This window comes from Trachypithecus francoisi, unplaced genomic scaffold, assembly GCF_009764315.1.
Source record: "Trachypithecus francoisi isolate TF-2019V2 unplaced genomic scaffold, Tfra_2.0 Lachesis_group18, whole genome shotgun sequence".
NCBI lineage: Eukaryota > Metazoa > Chordata > Mammalia > Primates > Cercopithecidae > Trachypithecus > Trachypithecus francoisi.
Window position 1 is genome coordinate 19,797,856 of NW_022681463.1, and position 21,647 is coordinate 19,819,502.

The 21,647-nt window shown below is 38.8% G+C and overlaps 1 protein-coding gene and 1 long non-coding RNA gene across 4 annotated transcripts in view; one reads left to right on the forward strand and one right to left on the reverse strand.

Moving 5' to 3' along the window:
* The window catches only part of CLDN10 (claudin 10), a 129,022-nt gene that overhangs the window by 40,797 nt on the left and 66,578 nt on the right, over positions 1 to 21,647 (reverse strand). The window lies entirely within an intron of this gene.
* Positions 3,065 to 21,647, forward strand: part of LOC117063602 — a 52,447-nt gene continuing 33,864 nt past the window's right edge. The window contains exons 1-2 of the long non-coding RNA XR_004429007.1: positions 3,065 to 3,273; positions 8,786 to 8,881. This is a non-coding gene — a long non-coding RNA (uncharacterized LOC117063602). The remainder of the gene's footprint in view (positions 3,274 to 8,785; positions 8,882 to 21,647) is intronic.

Sequence of the window (21,647 nt, forward strand, 5' to 3'; positions counted from 1 at the left end):
CAGAATTCACATGCACATGCCGCAGGAATAGTCTTTCTGCATTAAATTACCGCAGCTGTGAAATTTAAATGCCACTAGCAGCAAAGACATGTTGTAAAATACTGCACTATATCTCATAAGAAATTTGCGCCCTCTTTCGGATAACGATTGTTAAGACATTTCAATGTGAACTTTTTTAAAAAAGGCATGTAGTTGTTTAAAAATAAACAGTTGTATTGTAAGGACCGTGGGAAAGGATGAGAAAGAACAGGTGTAAAGCCAGCATTAACAGAACTAGAAGGTGAAGATTTTGCAACTGTGATGCAAAGATGGCACTATGAAGGGCCTCAAATTAGGAATCTATCATTTTCTTTTAATCAAGATATGTTGGGAAACTGTGCCAATCATTACAAAGTAGTGATTTTTAGGACCAATTTTCTCTAGAAAACAGTGGTCCAAGCTCATCTTCCTCTTGAGGCTGTAAGTTTTGTATGGGTAAGGATAAATTGTCCCGTGGGTGATTTTTTTTTTCTTTTTTTGAGACAGAGTCTTGCTCTGTCGCCCAGGCTGGAGTGCAGTGGCATGATCTCGGCTTACTGCAACCTCCACTTCCTGGGTTCAAGTGATTCTCCTGCCTCAGCCTCCCGAGTAGCTGGGATTACAGGTGTGTGTCACCATGCCCAGCTAATTTTTGTATTTTTAGTAGAGACAGAATTTCACCATGTGGCTAGGTTGGTTTTGAACTCCTGACCTCAGGTGATCTTTCTGCTTGGATGAAGCAGATATTAAGGACTGTTTTGGTTTTTTTTTCCAAATTAGGAAAATGCACAAATGCATTTAAAGATATCATGGGGGACATTTTAAACATATTCTTCATTTTTCTTTTTTAACTGACCGTCTCAATAGACTTGTCTATTACAGTATCACAGTCTCTCTGTCCACCATCCATCTACTTCTCCATCCACTACCATCTTTGCTATCTTTCCTTTTCCACTGAAACATCATAGGCAAAAGAGACAAGTGGTTTTGTGCTACCTGATTTAGTGAACAGACCCCATTCTTTATCTTGTTTTCTCTGTACCTTTTACATAGTTGCTCAGTTCCTTCTTTGTGCAATATTTTCTTCTTTTGACTTCCATAGCCCCATTCTTGCCTAGATTTCTCTGCCTGTTCCACAATTCGTCTCCATGTCTCCTCATGGGCTGGTATCCCCAGCATTCTCTACTTGGCACTAATCCCTTTTCACATCACACTCTTTCCCTGAACCAACTGGTGGCTCCATAATGGGATTCTCTGACACAGAATCAGTTCTTCTGATTTCCAGGACCTGCCTATGGGACATCTTCTCCTTTCTCCGGGTGGCTCACAGGTATAGAGACCTCAATTATGTCTACAACTAAACCTCTCACCCCCACCTCCCCCACAGCTCCCTTCTGTATTTTCTCCACTGAACCATGAACCATATTTGTTTGTCTACCCACTCAGTCTGCCAAGCAAGGTATGAGCCTTCCTGAGTCATCTTGGATGGCTCTCTTCCCTCTGTACTCCTCATCACTCAATCTTGTTGACACTCCTTCTGAACTGCCATGAGTCATTCTCACCTCTCTAGGCCCACACTACTCTTGCCAGTTCAGACCCTCTTCACCTCTTCCATCCACTAGCCTGACTGGTCTTCCTGCCCTAGGGCTCACTCCTTCTAAAACGACTCCCCAGCTGATTTTCCTAAAAGATAAGCCTGATTGTTTCTCTACCACTTTAAAACCCTTCACGGGCTCCTCACCACCCGCAGCATGAAATCCGCGTATTTCATCATGACACAAAAGGTATCCCAGGATCTTCAGCCCATCTCCTGCCACGCCCCACCTTGGAATACTCTGCTGGATCATAGCAAGCACGCATGGCAGTGTTCTTCCACCCAGGATGTCTTTTTTGCTTAATTAGCCTGGAGAACTCCTTTTAATTACTTTTTAAACAAAACTCTTTCCTCCCCCAGTAGACCAGGCCTGAGAGTCACTCTCTCATTCTTGGTGGCATGCTTCCATTGCTGCATTTACTGCACAGAATCGGAATTTCTATCCACGTCCCTGCTGAGCTGTGAGCGCTTTGAGAATAAACACAGATTCTTATTCATCCTCACTGCTGTTGTTACATTATAACCATGATTGGCTACCGTTTATCGAATGCCAGGAGAAACAAACCCCTGAAGTTTGGAGATATTAGGCAAATTGCTCAAAGATGTATTGCCATTTAGAGGCAGAGTTATAATTTAATCCCCCCCACCTTTTTTTAAATGATCCAAAACCCAAGTTCCTATCAAAATAATGCACTACAACTTAGAGGTTTCCTGGTAATACTCCTACTAATAGTAGTTATTATAACTATCACTGTGAATCATACATTATACTAAATGCTTTATATAATCATCAGTTTCTGAAGATGAATTGATTTGGTTTTTCAAATTTTTAACAGTTTGATATAAAAAGTTATTTTTAAAAATGTAAAATGATTAAAGATATCTACTAAAGATATTCATAAATTTGACAGGAGTACAGTTAAGCTTAGGTGGACCAGATGACCCACAATATCCCTTCCCACGTAAGATTTTATAATTCTACAAATATTTTTCCTCTTTTGATTTTAACAAATCTTTTCTTAAATGTATTTTATTAACATACTGTCCTGGCAGTAGCTTCATATGGTTATAACCATGTTTTCTTCTTTGTTTTCTTTCCTATTTAAAGGAAAAAAAAACACCCAATGCTTTCTGTGTGTTTTCATATATAACCTTCTACATAGCAGATGCTGCTAAATTGCTGAGGATGTAATGAGAATTAAAAAGGAAATACAGTTCTTTTTGTCATGGAGCTGAAAATCTAGTAGGGGAGACACACATTACCCAAACAATCCCTCGGTGACCATGTAATTATAAACTGAATCAAATGCTGTCTAATAAAGGACTACTGTACTCTGAAATGGTATAACAAAGAACGTGATCTCTGCTCTGGGTCAGGGAGCAAGTCCCTGAGGAAATGGGTGGGGGCCAAGGCTTAGTGAATAAGGCAGAATACTCAAGCCTGGTGCCAGGGAGGAAAGTCTGGCAGACAGAGCCAGAAGTCTGGGTAGAAGGACCTGTGGTGGGAGCAAGAGAGAAGATCAGAGTGGAGGGGAGAAGCAGGGTTGGGGCCTTGAGGGTGCTGCTGAGCACGTGGGTCCTCATCCTTACCCTGCATTGCCCGCAGGCTTGACCTTTGCTTCATTCTTCATGGCTGCCGAGTGAGAGTGTGGCCCCTGCAGGTAAGATCTAACTAAGTCTTGGAGGTCTCTGTATCCCACAGGGTAGGCAGATAGTAAAAGCTCAATGAATACTTCCCAATTTATTTGACCTACAGGCTTTCCCCTCCACCTTCTTATACCCGTAGATATACTAGAAGAGACTCAAGATACCAGCGTGATTTACTTTTTTAATGGATCGAACAAAATTAGTAATTTATTATCAAATAGTCCCATTGGAAAATAATTCTGTCACATGTATTATGGGAGTGTTATATCTAAAGATTATTGAAAACTGGTTCTGTCTTCTAAAAATCTACTTTCGTTTTCCCCAACATTTTCTCGTAAAACTTTATAAATATATAGCAATGTTGAATTTTACAGTAAACACCCCGTATATCATACCCAACACCTCCATTCTACCATAAACATTTTATTTGCTTTGCTCTCTCGCTGTCTCTCTTCTTCCCCCCTCCCCCCCGTATATCATACCCAACACCTACATTCTACCATAAACATTTGCTTTGCTCTCTCGCTCTCTCTGTCTCTCTTCTTCCCCCCTCCCTCCCTCTATCCATCGTTGTTTGCTTTTTTTTTTTTTTTGGAATATTTTAAAATAAATTGCAGGCTTTGGTACAATTTCTCCTAAATCCTTCAGCAAGCATATCACTAGCTATTTAATTTTTCTTTTGATGTAAAAATTACATAAAATGAAATGTATAAATCTTAAGTGTATATTCACTGACTTTTGACAAAGGCATACATCTGTGTAAATGAAACAAACACTTATTATCTTTCTAGAAAGTTCTCTCATACTCCTTCCCAGTCGAACCCACTCCCCTCATTGTTCTTATGTTTTCCATAGTAGACTAGTTTTATCTATTCTAGAACTTTATCTAGATAGAATCAAATAGCATGTACTCTTTTGTATAAGGCTTCTTTCATTCAGTATATTTTAAGACTCATCTATGTTGATGCATATATAAGTAGTTCATGTCTTTTTTTTTTTCTGAGTCGAGTTCCAGTATCTGAAGATATCACAGTTTGTTTATCCATTTTTCTGCAGATTAACATGTAAGCTATTCCCAGTTTTGGGTTTTGGGCAAATAAAGCTGCTATGAACATTCTTGTACAAGTTTTTTTGTGAACATGTTATCATGGGTAAATATCTAGGATCAGAATTACTGGGTGGGAGGGTAAGTGTATGTTTAGTTTTATAAGAAATAACCTGACCATTTTTCAAAGTGTACTATTTTTACATTCCCACTAACCATGTGTGAAACTTTCAGGTACTGTACATTCTTGCCAAGGTTTGATGTTATCAGTCTCTTATTTTAGCCATTTTTATAGGTATTCAATGATATCTTATTGTGATTTTAATTTTCATTTCCCTGATAACTTCATGATGTTGAGCACTTTTTTGTGTGCTTATTGCCCATTCAAATACCTTCTTTTGTGAAGTGCCTGTCCAGATTTTTTGCTCCTTTTCTATTGAGTTGTTTCCTTGTTATTGTAGGAGCTCTTTCTATACCAGGCCTTTATCAGATATATTCTTAGTGAATGCGTTCTCTCAGTGTGTGGCTTGCCTATTTTCTCAAAGGCATCTTTTGATGAGCAGAAGTTTTAAATGTTGATGAAGTCTAATATATAAAAATTGTTTTCTCTTATGGTCATTGCTTTTTTATGACCTATCTTTTTTTTTTTTTGAGATGGAGTCTCGCTTTTTTCCCCAGGCTGGAGTGCAGTGGCGCGATCTCAGCTCACTGCAAGCTCCGCCTCCTGCCTCCTGAGTTCAAGCAATTCTCCTGCCTCAGCCTCCCAAGTAGCTGGGACTACAGGCACCCGCCACCACGCCTGGCTAATTTTTTGTATTTTTAATAGAGACGGGGTTTCTCTGTGTTGGCCAGGCTGGTCTTGATCTCCTGACCTTGTGATCCGCCCATCTTGGCCTCCCAAAGTGCTGGGATTACAGGCGTGAGCCACTGCGCCTGGCCTTTTATGACCTATCTTATGAAACCTTTGCCTACCCCCAAGTCATGATGATATTCTCCTGTATTTTCATTTAAAACCCTTTGATTTTAGCTGTTTTTTATGTGACCTGTGATCCACCTCTAACTATTGTTTGTTTGGTATGAATCAGGGGTTAGATTCATTTTTCCATATGGCTCTCTGGCTACTTTAGCACCATTTGTTTAAATTCCTGTTGGATTGTTTTGGTGCCTTTGTGGAAAATCAAATGCATGTGTAAGCGCAGATCTATTCCTCTATCTTTTTAAAAACATAAATACTAGCTGGGCGCGGTGGCTCATGCCTGTAATCCCAGCACTTTGGAGGCTGAGATGGGTGGATCACGAGGTCAGGAGTTCGAGAGCAGCCTGGCCAACATAGTGAAACCCCGTCTCTACTAAAAATACAAAAAAAAAAAAAATTAGCCAGGCATGGTGGTGGGTGCCTGTAGTCTCAGTTACTTGAGAGGCTGAGGCAGGAGAATCGCTTGAACCCAGGAGGTGGACGATGCAGTGAGCCAAGATCGCGCCACTGCACTCCAGCCTGGGTGACAGAGTGAGACTCCATCGCAACAACAACAAAAAAGGAAATACTGAGCAATCAACATCCAAAATTTCCTTCTTTTAATTTAAATTTTACATCCTGTCATCCTGTGATCTGGATAAGAATTGAATAATGAGGATATAATGACTTGACTGCCTACTAGAAAAATTGATTCTCTATGACTTCTTTAAAATATGAATCAATTTCTTTCTCTTTCAGCAATATAACTTTCATCTTGCTAATCAAATGCATTGGAATCCTTACTTGAAAATTAAGTCGGCCTTAAAAATGCAAAATAAAAAATTATGTTACTGCCATTATATCCTAAAGTTTACCATATTTTGTTATTTAAGAAGATGATCAGCTGGGTGTGGTGGCTCACACCTGTAATCTCAGCACTTTGGGAGGCTGAGGTGGGCAGATCATGAGGTCGGGAGATCGAGACCATCCTGGCTAACATGGTGAAACCCCATCTTTACTAAAAATACAAAAAATAATCCAGATGTGGCGGCACATGCCTGTAGTCCCAGCTACTTGGGAGACTGAGGCAGAAGAATCGCTTGAACCCGGGAAGCTGAGTGAGCCAAGATTGCACCACTGCACTCCAGCTTGGGTGACAGAGTGAGACTCCGTTTCCAAAAAAAAAAAAAAAAAAAAATCAGTTTCTTCTCATTGGAGTCTAATACGATTGAAGGGCTAGAGATGTTTCTAGGAAGGAACTCAGTATATAAACTTAGGTAAGTTAATTTCATCTTTTATTTTTTAATTGTAAAGAAAGAAAATAATTCTTAGACTGTTCCTATTATAATAAGGTATTATAAAGATCAGTGAATTTCAGGGCCATACTTTAGGAAAACATATGGATAAAATAAAAAATATAAGCACAAGGTAGTTGACAAACACAAGATGTTTTCCTTGAATGTCTATGTAGCAGGTATTTTACTTTGTGTAAAAGCTTGTGACCATAGCATTAGCATTCTCCTTTATGAAATTTGGGATTTGAGCTCTTTGCCCTAATGAAGATAGACACACAGGGTCCTTTTGATGAGTATACTCAGGCAGGGAAGGACGAAGACTGGTTCTAAGTCCTTCTTGGCAGCCTTCCCTGGGCTTGCCAACCCAGATGGATTTGCCTGCTCTTGAGTCCAGTAATTCAATAGCCTGTTTCCTTCCGGCAGGGATTGCCCAACCACTTACAACCTGCCATGAGTCTTTGTCTCATGCCACTCATAAATGTTGTGGTTTAAACACAAAGAATTTTAACATCTCTCCATCCCAAAGTAAACAGCAGTTCTGGAAATGTCGCAGGGCTTTCAGTGCATGGGAAATGGATTCTGTGAGATGGATTTAAATAACTCATGGTGCATTGTAGAAACTTTTTGAAGCTGCTCCCTCTCCCCATTTCCCCCCTGACAAAGGGGTTAGGTGAATCAAGAGGAAACAAATACAGGTGCATGAAAATGGGAACCTAATCACACACTTTCTGGTTGGTGTTTGTGGGCACTAAAAAGCTTTATATGCATGTGGCTTGAGGTTTTAATATGTGACATTTATTCACCTTTAATACCTTTTTTGATTTAAATATAATCAACTCAATGTTTTAAGTAGTAAAAATGACCTTCTATAATAATTAGATCGCATTTGACTCTAGGATAATTTACAATGTTTTCCTCACCAGAATTGTTAAAAAGCAGTATCAACTGTTCACATCTAATAAGCTAGTTTCAAGGGAGAGCTATCTCCTGATAACCCAAGAAATAACAACGTTAGACCCTAAATTATTTGGGAAAAAAAGCAAAATTGGAATATTAACTGTAACCTACTTGTTTGTATTAAAATCCTGGATATGACCAGAGAGTTTTGCACACTTCATGCAGAGGAGTAGGGAAAGAAAAGAGATGATCAGTGTCCTACAAAAGACTTTTGGGGAGTAGAAAAGGACCACTTCTGCATGAATACTACCTCATGAAGCCAAAAATAGTAAGAGTTACAGGAAAGTCAGGTGACTAAATTATTCCAGTCTAGAGGCAGGCTTACCTAGAAGCTTAGAATTCTACTGCAAAGGACTGAAGTTCCCAATGCCCTTGACAGCACAAAAAAATAACATATTAATAAGGCTAATGGTTCTTAACAATTCCTTTCATGCCCTGTTTTCTATGTAACACAGTACATTCTTTTGAAAGAAACGTGTTTATTCACTTTAATTCGTTAGAAATCTTACTCCTAAGTAGAAGTATTCCAGAAGATCTGAGGAAACACTGCCAAAGGAAAAGGAAGCACCACTAACTTACTGACTAAAGAAATACATTGATCAACAGAGCAAAAAGAGATCTCAATAGTATCTGTTGAATTTTCTTCTGATTATTTTGAGGATTTCTTTTACATTTAGAAATGTATAGGTAAATTTATAGGTAACAGCATGCCTCCATATGATAGTAAGACAAAAATCTTAGAAAAAATACTAGATGTGGGCAGTAATATCTTACTGACCCAACCAGTTCTACATTAAAACAAAACAACAACAACAGCAACAACAACAACGAAAACATTGTTCCCAGCTTTGTTTCAGAAAGAAACAAAACACCCTTGATTGACCATCACTCAGTTATGTGTCTTGGCACCTTTTTTAACTCTAGAGACAACCAATTCATACTGTGTTCAAGCTCTAAATATTAGTGACTGGGGTGTCTTAATGACCTACTTAACCTCTCTTTAACCTGGTGTTGCCGACTTATTGAATAAACTTTTTTTTCTTGCTAACTACCCATTTAATAAAATGGCTCATTAATGCAGTCAGATCTCCTTCAGTGGCTTTGCCGTGGTGTCTGTACTTGTTTCTGCTGCCATGAGCTCCATACATGACATTCTCCCTTTCCTTAGCTTTACTCAATATGGCTATCAGTCTTTCAGGAGAAGGAATCATCTGGTTTATTTCTGTTTGATCTTACTTGTTACTGATACCTTATTTGAATTTATCTTTTGGCAGATGGTTGGATCATCCATCCAGTTCTTTGCTTCCTCTAGCTGATGTCCTTCTTTGCTATACTATATGGAAAAAGCAAGAAATATCTGACACCAAAATGTATGATTCACTTGTGTATTAGTCCGTTTTCACACTGCTGATAAAGACATACCCGAGACTGGGTAATTTATAAAGAAAAAGAGGTTTAATGGATTCTCAGTTCCACATGGCTGGGGAGGCCTCACATTCATGGTGGAAGGCAAAAGGCACATCATACATGGTGGTAGGCAAGACAGAATGAGAACCAAGTGAAAGGGGAAACCCCTTATAAAACCATCAAATCTCATGAGACTTATTCACTACCACAAGAACAGTATGGGGGAAACCACCCTATGATTCAATTATCTCCTACAGGGTCCCTCTCACAACACATGGGAATTATGGGAGCTACAATTCAAGAAGAGAATTGGGTGAGGACACAGCCAAACCATATCAGCTTGCATATGGTGGCATTATAGAGACAGATACAGTCAGTCACACAGGGAAAGGAAAAAGAGTTGAACAAAGCATGGAAACAACTACTTGTGGTAGCCAGAAAACATGCTGTCAGATCACAGCCCAGATCCTAGAATCAGGAAGTCTCCAGGTTGCCACCAATCTTACAGGTCAATAGTTCAGCATACATCCAATTCCATGATAGCAGTCAAATAGCAAAAAACTTTCCTCTACAAATGTCACACTCCTGTTAGAATGGATGGCTATAGCTGACACACTCTGCCTTTGGATGCATAGAATGATATTTCACTATAAGATGATATATACTGGCCACAGACTTTTTTTAATTTTGTTTCTTTAATTTTATTTTTGTTGTTGTTGTTGTTGTTTTCGAGATGGAGTCTCGCTCTGTTGCCCAGGCTGGAGTGCAATGGTGTGATCTCAGCTCACTGCAACCTCCAGCTCCCGGGTTCAAGTGATTCTCCCGCCTCAGCCTCCTGAGTAGCTGGGATTACAGGCACTCACCATCATGCCTGGCTAATTTTTGTATTTTTTTGTAGACATGAAGTTCATCATGTTTCCCAGGCTGGTCTTGAACTCCTGACCTCAGGTGATCCACTTGCCTCAGTCTCCCAAAGTGCTGGGATTACAGGCGTGAGCCACCGTTCCTGGCCTGTTTTTGTTTTTTCTATATGAGAATTTTAAAGAGAGAAGAAGGTGGACTTCTGGTTAAGGACAGGAGACACACACATTTGTATTTGTTTCCTCATGGAATTCTATTAAAAAGACAGTAAATGGATTTCTTAAAAATTATTGCTTAAAACCACCAAGAATAAAAAGGAGGCAAACAAGAACATAACGTTTCTTTTATGAAAGCTGAAAATAACATTCATGGATGGTAAGCTGCCTAACAGAACTGAGAGGTCTGATCCTAAATTGGCAATAAGGAAAACCAAGAAACAACCCAAATTTTATTGCAGAACTGCCACAATTAGCAGACCCCGGAAGCTTTAGAAGAAGGTGGCAAACATGGGTCTAAAACAGGAGGATTTGTTGAAAGTCCATTTAGAAGAAGTTTGACACTCATATTTCCTACTCAGCTCTGCTCAATGGGAGCAAATCCTCCCTCCTCACCTGAACAGAAAGCTGGAAGTATACTCTCTGGGGTGGATGAAATTTTGGTTGTTGAACTGGGGAACACCTGTTCCAAATGAAGAAGGGAGTTTCATTATTAAAACAGTGTGATTAACTGAAAATTTTACACTAAATGCTAAAGACAGCTCTCCTTTCCTTCTCAACATTTTTATTTATTCATTTATTTGAAATGGAGTTTCACTCTTGTTGCCCAGATTGGAGTGCAATGACACAATATTGGTTCACTGCAACTTCCACCTCTCGGTTCAAGTGATTCTGCTAACTCAGCCTCCTGAATAGCTGGGATTCCAGGTGCCTACCATCAAGCCCGGCTAATTTTTGTATTTTTAGTAGAGATGGAGTTTCACCATGTTGTCTAGGCTGGTCCCTTCTTGCCATTTTTCTACATTTGGTTCTCAAAACACAAAACATTGGCAGCCTGGCCTAAACTCTGTATACAAGAGACTGACTGAAAGATCCATCTCTAGAGAATGGACAGGTTCATCAGGAACAACTTAAAGGTACTGACTTTGAAGTTTCCCTAGTAAAATGGCTCACTACAGACATCCACTGTGAGCCTCAGTGGACAAGTCCACCTACAATCTCAGAGCTTCTAATGAATTCTTCAATGCCCATGCTGAAGAACTGACTGGCAAACAGTTGAAGAAATCTCCAACAGAGAAGTCAAATGAACGAACAAAGTAACTTGTAACAACTAACATGGAGAAAAACTTAGGTGGGGAGAAAAAAAAATCTAACAATTATAATTAATATTTTCACAGAAATAAAAGAAAATATTGCATCTATGAGATAAGAACAGCTAAAGAACATTCAGAGGAGGCACACAAACACTCTCTTGGAAATTAAAAAAATCATAGTAGAAATAAAAACACAGTGGAAGGTTTAGAAGACAAAGTTAACAATATCTTACAGAAAGAAGTGCGAAAACATTGAGACTTAGAAAATAGAAGAGAAAGACAAGGAATATAGAGGAATGATCCAGGAGATCCAACATCCTAATAAGAGGATTTATAGACCCAGAATCAGTGAGGAGAAATCCTCACTGCATGGGAAAGTGCAGGTGCACAAAGCTAGATGCAAGTTGCTGAGTCAATTTTAATAAGGTTATTCTGCAATCAATAACAGCCCAAGAATCTCAGTGGCTTCCAACAGTGAGAGTTGGGATGGGCATGGTGGCTCATCCCTGTAATCCCAGCACTCTGAGAGGATGAGGTGGGGCGGATCACTTGAGGCCAGGAGTTCAAGGCCAGCTTGGCCAATATGGTGAAACCTGGTCTCTACTAAAAATACAAAAACTAGCTGGGCGTGGTGGGGCATGCCTGTAATCCCAGCTACTCTGGAGGCTAAGGCATGAGAATAGCTTGAACCAGGAGGTGGAGGTTGCAGTGAGCCAAGATTACGCCACTGTACTCCAGCCTGGGCGATAGATAAAGACTCTGTCTCACAAAAACAAAACAAAAAACAATGAAGAGTTATTTGTTGCTCACTTATATCTCATTTGGGGTTAGTAGACAACCTACAGAATGGGAAAAAGATATTTGCAAATATGATAAGGATCTAGTGTCCAGAATATATCAAGAACTCTTACAGCTCAATAATAAAAAACCAAATAACCCAATTTAGTAATGGAAAAAGGACTTGAATAGACATTTCTCCAAAGAAGATACATAAATAGCCAAAAAACATATGAAAAGATGTTCAACATCATTAGTCATTAGGAAAAGGCAAATCAAAATAATAATGAGTTACCATTTCAAACACACTAAGATGGCTTTAATTTAAAAGAGTACAAAATAGGCCAGGAGTGGCGGCTCATGCCTATAATCCCAGCACTTTGGGAGGCCAAGGCAGGCGATCACCTGAGGTCAGGAGTTCAAGACCAGCCTGAGCAACATGGAGAAATCCCATCTCTACTAAAAATACAAAATTAGCAGGGCATTGGGGCATATGCCTGTAATCCCAGCTACTCAGGAGGCTGAGGCAGGAGAATTGCTTGAACCTGGGAGGTGGAGATTGCATTGAACCGAGATCTCACCATTGCACTCCAGCCTAGGCAACAAGAGTGAAACTCTGTCTCAAAATAAAAAACAAATAAATAAATAAAATAAAAAATAAAAGAGTACAAAATAGCAAATGTTGGGGAGAATGTGGAGAAATTAGAACCCTCATATATTGCCGGTGAAAATGTAAAATGATGCAGCCACTGTGGAAAAGAGTCTGGCAGGTTCTCAAAAAGTTAAACCTAGAATTACTATATGACTCAGCAATTATTATCTTATTGGTATACATGCAAGGTAATTGAAAATGCATGTTCACACAAAAAATTGTATATGAACGTTCTTAGCAGCATTATTCACAATAGTCCAAAGGTGGAAATAAGCTCAATTTCTATAAACTGATAAATGGATAAACGAAATGTGGTATTTCCATACAATGGAATATAATTTAACCGAAAAGGGAATGAAATTACATGCTACAACATGAATGAACTTTGAAAGCATTATATTAATTGAAAGAACCCGGACGCAAAGACCACATATTACACAATTCCATGATGTTGGTTGCACAACATAGGAATATACTAAATGCCACTGACTAATACACTTTAAAGTGGTAAATTTTATGTGACGTAGATCTCAAAATAATTAAATAGAAAAACAGAGTTAATGACTGCTTTTCAAAACTTATGAAAGGCCTCATTCATAGACTCAAGAAGCCCAACAAATTCCAAACCAAATAAAGAAAAATTCACAACTATAGCTATCATTGTGACAAAACAGAATATCAAAATCAAAGATAAAAATGTTAAAAGCCAGTCAAAGCAGAGCGAGACTCCATCTCAAACAAACAAACAAAAAAAAAGCCAGTCAAAGTACCTAAGACCAAAAGTTGGATATATAGTGAAAGCCAGAGGACAATGAAATTATATCTTAAACATGTTAAATGAAATTAGAATTCTATATTCGGTAGACCAGTTGTTCCCAACCAAGGTAATTTTGTTCCCCAGGAGATATTGTTAGTTAACACAACTGAGAACGGAAGTGATGCTGTCATCTCATGTGTAGAGGTCAAGGAAACTGCTAAATGTCCTACAATGCACAAGACAGCCCCAACAACAGTTATCTGGCCAAAAAAATAAAGTGCGCCAAAATCGAGAAATGATGCAGTAACATATCTTTCAAAAATGTAAATAAGCCGGGCATTGGTGGCTTACTCCTATAATCTCAGCTACTCAGGAGGCTGAGGCAGGAGAATCACTTAAGGCCATGAGGCTGAAAACAGTCTGGGCCACATAGTGAGACCTTATCTCTAAAAAAGAAGAATGTATATAAAATAAAAAATATTTGCAGACAAATGAACGTTGAGATAATTGGCTATCAGTAGATCCACATCAAAGGAAATAAATGACAAATATTTACCTGATATTTTCAGGTAAAAGAAAATAATCCCACAAGTAAAGTTGAAGATGCAGGAAGGACAATGAAAATAGCAAATGTGTGAGTAAACTTAAACGGACAATAATAACATTAAACAACAGTAACAATTCCTTATGTGATTTAAAATACATATAGAATTAACATTTACAAGAATTACATGTAGGTCAAGCTGAGAATAAATGAAATCAAAGTTTTCTGAGATTTATTTTGGTTCACCATGAGAGTGATAGTACCATTTAGCATTAGAATCGATAAGTCAGTTGTACTCTAGGGGAACAACTAAGAGACTAGTAAAAGAGTATAAATTCTAAATTAACAGCAAAAAAGATAGACTAATAAGCAAATAAATACAAAAGAAGGAAAGAAAGGAGTGAAAAAGGAGTATAAAATGTATGGGACAAAAAGAGAGTGAAAACATAGTAAACTTAAATACAAATTATTGTCATAAATATATTAGATGTCAATGAACTAAATGTTCCTAAGGGCAAAGAACTAAAGTCAAAGATTTTCAGGCTGGATAAAAAATAAAAAACAAAACCCAGGAGACAAAACAAAAACATGAAGATACAGAAAAGTTGATAGATAAAAAATGAAAAAGATGTATAATGTGAATGCTACCTAAAATAAGACTGATGTCTATTAATATTAGACAAACTACTTAGAGCAAAAAACATCATCACACAGTTAAAGAGAGTCGTTTATAATGATTTTTAAAAACTCAATTCATTAGTAATATATAAAAATTCTAAATTAGTATATACTTAACAAAATTGCCTCAAAAAAATAAGGTGAAATTGACCTAAGTACTAGAGGAGATAGAAAAATCTACAACCGTAATGGGGGGCTTTAGTGTACAATCTAAAAAATCAGTAAGGATATATAAGGCTTGAGAAACACTACCAGCAAACTTTACCTTCCGGATGGCTACACTTCACCCAAGAATCACAGTTTTAATTAAGCACCCATGGAACATTTACTTTGTATGCTAGGTCACAAAAACAAATCTCAATAAATTTCAATGAGTTAGAATCAGAGTATGTTTTCTGACTGCAATAAAATCAAGTTAGACATTTATGAGAAAAATGTAATAGAAAAATCTTACCCATTTGAAAATAGTTATAAAAATCAGTTGTCAAAAAAGAAATTATAAAATTTAGAATAAATTTTATGCTGCATGATAATAAAAATACAAGACATTAAAACTCGTGGAATGCAAGTGAAGCAGTATTTAGAGGAAATTTATAACCATAAAACGTATATTTTAAAAGAGAAGAATAAGAATTCATCACCCAAGCATGATCTCAAATAAATAGAAAAAGAATAGCAAATTAAAACCAAAGAAATAGTAAAGCAAGCCTTCATGAAACAGGAAACAGAGAACATCAAGAAAGCTAAAAATTGTCTCTTTGAAGACATTGACTGATAAACTTCTGGTGAGACTGAGTAAAAAAAGAAAAAGAAAAGAAGCAGCACAAACAAATGGTATCATGAAAGAAAAAGGAGGTATCAGTATAGATCCTGCAGTCATTAAAGAAAGAAACAAGATTCATGAATTACTTAAGGACAATAAATTAAAAAATTCAGAAAAAAATGGACAAATTTCTTCCCCAAATTAACAATATACCAAAACGAACACAAGAAGAAATAGAAAAATGAAATAGTCCTCTAACAATTCATAACTGAGAGAGGCAATTTAAATCTTTTCCATTAAAACAAAACAAAACAAAACCTCTAGGTCCAGATGGGTTTACTGGTAAGAACTACCACATATTTAAAGAAGAAATAACATCAATCTTTTTTTTGTTGTTTTGAGGCAGAGTCTTGTTCTGTTGCCCAGGCTGGAGTACAGTGGCAATCTCGCCTCACTGCGATACCAGGCTGGGTTTATTTGACATTGCAAAGTTTAGTTTAATATTAGAAAATCAACCAATGAATTCATCACAGTAACAGATTAAAAGAGAGAAATAGTATGACCATCCCAATAGATGACAAAAAAGCATTGAATAAAATTTGACTCCCACTCATGATTTATAAAAATCTTATTAAAGAAGGAATAGAGAGGAACTCTATGAATCTGATGAAAGATAGATACGCATCCCCAAAGCAAACCTTATACTTACTGATAAAACATTGAAATTCTTCTTTTGAAATCAGGAACAAAACAAGGATGCCTACTATTGTCACTTCTTTTCAAATTGTACTGTGGCCTAGCCAGTGTTGTAGGCAAGAAAAAGAAACATGGTAAAAGAATCGGGAGGGAAGAAATGAAATTATTGAAACTCACAAATTATATATGATTGTAGGTATAGAAAATCCAAGAGAATCTACTGATAAATTATTAGTATTAATATTAGAGTTTAGCAAGTTTGCTAGATCCAAAGTCAATACATACAAATTCATTGAATTTCAGTGTAGATGCATCCAACCATTTTTTTTTTTTTTTTTTTTTTTGAGACGGAGTCTCGCTCTGTCACCCAGGCTGGAGTGCAGTGGTGCGATCTCAGCTCACTGCAATCTCCGCCTCCCAGGTTTAAACGATTCTCCTGCCTCAGCCTCCTAACTAGCTGGGACTACAGGCGCGTGCCACTACGCCCAGCTAATTTTAGTATTTTTAGTAGAGACGGGGTTCACTATGTTGGCGAGGATGGTCTCGGTCTCCTGACCTCGTAATGCGCCCGCCTCAGCCTATCAATGTGCTGGGATTACAGGTGTGAGCCACCACGCCCGGCCGCATCCAAACAATTTAAAACATGAACTTGGCAGGGCGCTGTAGCTCACGCCGGTAATCCCAGCACTTTGGGAGGCCGAGGTAGGTGGATCACCTGAGGTCAGGAGTTTGAGATCAGTCTGACCAACATGGTGGAATCTCATCTCTACTAAAAATACAAAAATTAGCTGGGCGTGGTGGTACGTGCCTGTAGTCCCAGCTACTTGGGAGGCTGAGGCAGGAGGATCACTTGACCCCAGGAGGCAGAGGTTGCAGTGTGCCAAGATTGCGCCATTGCACTCCAGCCTGGGCAACAAGAGTGAAACTCCGTCTCTAAATAAATAAATAAACGGGAACTTTTTTCCATCTAAAAATAGTGAAGAACTAGAAATAAATTTTAAAATAAATATTTGAGATCTCTATGCAGAATGTCTTAAATCATATCAAATGTATACGTACATGAAAAAGAAACCTATTTTAATATGGAAATTTTGCACAAAATCAATCTACATAGACCGAGAGGCTTTATTAATAATCCAGAAAAATTAATCTGGTATTAGTTCTGATTAGGTTTAGGGTTGGGGTTAATATGGTGGGGTCTATTATCATGCATGTGAAAGCACTCACTAGAGTACATGCATACACATGTTCATCTGAGTGAACACAAACATGCACACGTGTGCATGGGCACATGCACACATACACACTATATTACCTAAACATTGTAAAGAAAAACAGAAAGTTGTGATTGTATGAGCAACTCTTTCTTTGCACTTTGGATTTTCATACACTTTTCACAGATGATTTTCATGGATGATTTTCATGTTTGAATCTCATTTACTTCTTATGTTGTTAAACTTTCCTCTCCCTTTCCTCTTTATCTAGGCCCAGAGATGCTCCTAGTATGTTAGAGCACATTATTTAAATTTAGATTTAGTGATATTGACTTCCATTAACTTTTTAATTTGTTGTCTTAAAACTCATCCTTGAGCCTCCAACAAAGACTTGCCCCTGTGGCAGCTTGGTGCGCTGTTAAGAGTTAGGAACTAACAGCTTGAACAAGGACTAAGTTACAAATTTGTGTCTACCACTTACTGACTACTTGTATGGCATTGTGAAAATTTCTTCACCTCTCTGGCCTCAGTTTCCACATCTGTAAAATAGAAAGAGTACCTCCCATTCCTACCTCCAGGGCTACTCTGAAGATCTAGGCTGATCAACTGGTATGTAACTTCTAGCTAACTGTAGCAAACACTTCCATATCAATTCTGTCCAATTTTCTTTTAAAACAAACAGACCTCAGATTTGTATGTTCCTGCCTAAAGCAGGAAGCATGGATGCAACAGCAGCAGCAGCCCGTTTGTGACCAGACATGAAAGAGAGGCCCGGAGAGTCACAGAGACCTTGCATCCATCTGCTTCTTTAGGTCTCCGGACCAGCTCAGGGTCACCAACCTTCACACTTCTTGTTTGGTGACAGAAAAAGCCTGGATATTTAAGCCACTGTTACCTGTGTTTTCTATATCTGCAAGTAAATTCAATTCTGAATGAATACACTAAGCTCTAATGAACTTGTATGATGTGCCTGACACTACACTAAGCGCCTGATGTGCACTGTGCTCTTTGATACCCCAGGACAGCTCTCCTACAGGACACTGAGGTGCAGAGAGATTAAGCAATTTACTCAAGGTCACATGGCTCTACTGATGCCTGCCACGTACTCACAGAGGCCTCAACAATTGATTCAGTTATTTAATTATAGTCAGAAAGATGACACAAGATCACACTCTAAACCAAAATAATTTTGTGACCAACATCAGCCAATATTCTATAGCTCTGATCACATCATTGAGTTACCTAGGGTCCATATTGCAGCCACTCTGTCTTAGAGCAGTCATCAGGAAGTTGAGCTTTCTAAAATTAGACCTCTTTTTTTTTTTTTTTTTTTGAGACAGTCTCACTCTGTCACTCAGGCTGGAGTGCAGTGGTGCAATCTTAGCTCACTGCAACCTCCGTATCCCGAGTCCAAGCAATTTTTGTGTCTCAACCTCCCGAATAGCTGGAATTACATGCATGCGCCACCACCATGCCCCCCAAAAAAATTTTTTTTGTATTTTTAGTAGAGATGGGGTTTTACCATGTTGGCCAGGCTCGTCTCAAACTCCTGACCTCAAGCAATCCACCTTCCCCTGCCTCCCAAAGTGCTGGGATTACAGGCATGAACCACCACACCAGGCCTAAAATTAGACATTTCTATGTATAGATATTTTTTCTTAATGATTGCAATTGGTAAATCCAGGTTTTGCAAATGTTCTCATGTAAATAATTGTGGATATGATCTATAACAGAACTTTGCGGCTTAGATCATCAATTTTTCCAGGTTTCTTGAAGTGGACCCAAAACTGTTTGAGTAACATCTTGGCCCTGCCTATAAAGATTCTCTGTAAGGACATGATAATAAAAAAGAATGGCGACTAAACACTGAGTAGTAACTATGTGCTAGGCATGCTTCTAATCACTTTACACGCGTTTGCTCATTCTATCCTCACAACGCTGTGGCAGGTAATGTAATTATCACCATTTTTCAGGTGAAAAAATCAAAGCCAAGAAATGTTAAGTTGCTTGTCCCAGACTTCTTAATCACTATAAAATGGAAGAAAAAGAATTTGAACCCTGAAAGGCTGGCTTTAGGAATATGTCCTAACTTTTAAAATGAACTATTCCTTGATTATCAAACATATCCTCATATGCTCAATTTCCATTTTTTTGGGGGGGGGGCAGAGTTTTGCTCTTGTTGCCCAGGCTGGAGTGGAATGGTGCGATCTCAGCTCACTGCAACCTCTGCCTCCCGGGTTCAAGTGATTCTCCTGGCTAGCCTCCTGAGCAGCTGGGATTATCCCACCACCACGCTTGGCTAATTTTTGCATTTTTAGTAGATGGGGCTTCACCATATTGGCCTGGCTGGCCTCAAACTCCTGACCTCAGGTGATCCACCTGCCTTGGCCTTCCAAAGTGCTGGGATTACAGACATGAGCCACTGTGCCCAACCTCAGTCTCTCAATTGGTAACACAGAGTATCTACGCTTCAGAGTCTTGTCAGAAAATTCTCCCTGCATGTTATAAAGTGTGATGTCAAGATACAATCATCATTGAGAATTTTCTGAAGAATATGAAGTGTATCTGTATCCTTGACTCAAGACAACTTCATCATTTGGGACTACAGTGTCTTAGTTCCCTTTGGAATTGACTTTACCCTGCTTTGGCATTTTACAATCGCAACTGACCTGCTTTGAGGGATGGCACAAGAGAATTCTACAAAACTTGCTTTTGTATCTACTGTAATGATCTCATTGAGAGTATTTTCTGCTCCATCACACAATGTCATTATATGCGTGAAGGACCAAAAAAACCCAACACCAACTGGTGAAAGCAAAATCAGAAGTAGTTGGCTCATGGAATTGAAAAGTCTGGGTAAGTTTCAAGGACTACTTGATCCATGCTCAAATGATAGCAGTGGGATTTAGATGTCCTCACTCCTTCTCTCTTTGTCTTCACCCCATTCTCAGGTAAGCCTTGGTCTTGAGGTCTCTAAATAGCAGCAGCAGCTCTAGGATTCAGGTTCTCCAGGTTCTCCCCTGTGCGAGTTCAGAATCTCTTTTACAGAGGTCCAAGTGGTCTGATTAGCTCTGGTTCTCTCACGTGTGCATCTCTGAACCAACCTCTGTGGACCGGGGGAGTGCAATGCCTTGAATGGTCCTGTCTGAGTCACATACTCAACCCTTGGTGTGGGAGTGGAGCTAAATCCACACTACAAACAGAGATTGTGGGTGGGGAGAGGATGACTTCAGAGCAAAAGTGTTTTGTAATCAGCGTAGAGTAGATGGACACTGGGCAGCAAAACAGCAGACTCCACTACAGTCCATTTTGGAATATCTGTGGGAGAAATTGTGGCCAGATTTTATTTTACGGATACCATGACTCTGTCCCACATGGTGTGAAGGAAGCTTGAGCCATATCTGCTCGCCACCTCCCCACTGTGAATGACCTATGACATGCAGTCAGGAAGCTTTATTTCATTGTCTTAATATGATTTTCTTTTTATATTTCTGTCATCATCTATTAATGTTTCCTTTTATATTACTTATATTTTTATAAGTTGCTTTAAAAACCTTTTTGGAAACAGAAAGTAAGGAAAGCCTTAAAAATGCTGTTTTTAATATTTGATGTGTTCATATTATCTAAATGCTCAAGCTAAAGATTCTAATGGCCATTCTCTTCCTGGAAGAGATAAGCACAGCTATTAATATCATTCCTATTTATAATTCAACCAGAAAAAAATAGGACATATTTTAGTCTCTGCCTAGACTAATCATTCTCTTCTTGTCTCACTGACAATTTTCTGTTTAGCTTTTTTTTTTTTTCTGAGATGGAGTCTCGCTCTATCGCACAGGCTGGAGTGCAGTGATGTGATCTCAGCTCACTGCAACCTCTGCCTCCTGGGTTCAAGCAATTCTTCTGCTTCAGCCTCCCAAGCTGGGATTACAGGCATCCATCACACATGGCTAATTTTTGTATCTTTGGTAAAGACGGGGTTTCACCATGTTGACCAGGCTGGTCTCAAACTCCAGGGCTCAGGTGATCCACCTGCCTTGGCCTCCCAAAGTACTAGAGTTACAGGCATGAGCCACCGTGCCCAGCTTGTTTAGCTTTTAATATTCAATTCAAACATCAACTTTCCTTCCTGGATTGCACCCTTCTCCCACCACCGGATCCCTAGGTTCAGTGGGTGTCTACCCCAACACACTGCCATTTTTTGTCTGTGGGAAGAGCTCCCCAAAGGCAATGGTTGCGACTCATTTGTCTGTATCGTCAGCTCCTAAGCAAGGGCTCAGTAAATGGCCATGGAAGTCAGGAAGAAAGAAGAAAGGAGAGAGGGAAGGAAGTTAGGAAAGAGAAAAAATTAAGAATGAAAAAAACAGAAAGAGATGGAAAGAAGGGAGGAAGGGAGAGAAAGGGAGAGAAAGGAAGAGAGGGAGGGAGGGAGGAGGACAGGGTAGGAAAGAGAATGAGAAAGGGAGAGAGAAAAAAAGGGT